Source organism: Cornus florida, unplaced genomic scaffold, assembly GCF_030987335.1.
Source record: "Cornus florida cultivar Cherokee Brave unplaced genomic scaffold, ASM3098733v1 CherokeeBrave_3.0.0_Hap2_Chr09, whole genome shotgun sequence".
In the NCBI taxonomy this organism is placed as follows: domain Eukaryota; kingdom Viridiplantae; phylum Streptophyta; class Magnoliopsida; order Cornales; family Cornaceae; genus Cornus; species Cornus florida.
In genome coordinates, this window is record NW_026775579.1 from 36,597,871 (window position 1) to 36,599,870 (window position 2,000).

The 2,000-nt window shown below is 39.0% G+C and overlaps 1 pseudogene; it reads left to right on the forward strand.

The window, feature by feature from the left end:
• The first annotated feature begins 475 nt into the window (after positions 1-475).
• LOC132275685 (small nucleolar RNA R71) lies at positions 476-574 on the forward strand (annotated as a pseudogene).
• Positions 575-2,000: the final 1,426 nt, after the last annotated feature.

Genomic DNA, 2,000 nt, shown 5'->3' on the forward strand with positions numbered 1-2,000 from the left:
ATGAGTACCATAAGGATTGTTCCCTTGGTTCACAAAAGCTGCATTGACTTATTCATTAGGTTCATTTTGCACTTGTCCGTGAGGAAAATGAGAATTAGAATGAAGAACACTAGAACAAGTCATACATGTTTCATTTGATGCACGATGAGAATGGTTAGGGAAGGAAGATACTTGGTTCGCCGAGTTTTGGTTAATCAAAAATTGGTCAAACCTTTGAGATAAAGACTTCATTTCGGCGGCTATTTCATTTGAATGGTCGACTTGATGTAAGCCAACACTCTTCCTACCTTATGAATTTCAACCATTCTTGGATGATAATGTTGTATGCAAAGAATTTTCACTCATGCTCTCATAAAGACACCACACATCATCCTCATGCCTATCAATGTATGAGCCACCCATGGAAGCATCAACCATACCCTTATAATTGTCTGATAAACTCTCAAAGAAATATTGAATTAATTGCCATTTGGGCATGTCATGGTGTGGACACTTCCTAAGCAACTCATTGAAGCATTCCCATGCCTCATGAAACGTTTCTCCATCCCCATGTGTAAATTCTCTAATTGAAGTTCTCATAACATTGGTTTTTGAAATCGGATAGTGCTTCTTCAAGAACTCTTGTTGCATTTCTGCCCAAGAAGTGATTGAAAAAGGCCTAAGATTGTTAAACCAATACTTTGCCTTGTCTTTTAAGGTAAATAGAAAAAGTTTGAGTCTTAAGACCTCTTCCGGTATGTCCGTATATTTTACGGTGGAACATTGTTCAAGAAACTCATCCAAATGCTTGTAAGGTTCTTCACTTGGAAGTCCATGATAGTTAGGAAGCATTTGAATGGTTTGTGGCTTAATTTCATAATGATGTGCTCTAAATGGAGGCAATTGGATGCATGTAGGTGCATTATACTCATTAGGCACATAATGGTCTCTTAAAGCAAGAGGTGCATTAGCTACTTGAGGTGCAACATGAACACCTTGGTTTTGAATTCCTTGATTGATGATGGGAGGTTGTGGAGCATACATTGGCCTTGGCATTCCATATGGAGCTTGGCCTTGTTATTGTGGTGGTTGGTGAATGTATGGCCTAGGCATGCCTAATGGTACTTGTATGTTCTCATGATGCACATTTGGATGAAGGATACCATGTTGGTCTATGTGAACAAGGTCCTCAACATGATCATCATTATGGTCATCCATTGATAGATTGGTTCTATTTGAACTTCCTCTTCCCCTAGGATTTCTAACGATGGATTCAAGATGCAAATCTAAAGGGACAAGAATGGGTCTCAATGAACGACGTCCATGCATGCACAATGCAAAACACAATAAACATAAAGAATGACAAACACTATGCCTTCACAACAATGCAATTAGACTTCTTCCCCAAACACTTAATTCATACTCCCATGCTTTAACAACAATGATGAAAAGAACAAATAAGAATGCCTCCACGCGGGCTCACGATTTGTCTAAGGGATTGAGTAAAGAAAGTCTCACAAAGGTCCTTTAGCATTTCAACTCCAAATTTAAAGCTTAGCTTAGCAATTTTTTAAAATTTTTAGCTTTTTACTTTCTTTGCTTTGCTTGAATGCTCCTTTGCTTGCTTCCTCTCCAACAATGCACCTAGTCAAGTAAGAACAACACAATAAGTAACTAAAAAGAAAAATAAAAATAAAGTAAAGACACGATCACAAGAGTACTAATCCTAATTGATTCCACAATTCCGACGCGGCCAAATCAAATCAATCCCCGGCAAAGGCGCCAAAAACTGGTGGTGGTGGTCATCGTCCTACCACAAGCTTAGAGAGTGCGCATTAAGACGAGGGCCAAGTTTTACATTTATAGAAGCCACTACTACCTTTCACTATAAATATAGCTAGGGCGAGTAGGGATCGTCCCAAGGGATTATGAGGGTCGAACAAGGTTGTGGAATCGCTATTAGAGCTAGTAGGTCGAGTGATCAAACAATTGGTTGGTTGGTTGATTAGAATAGAGAGCAA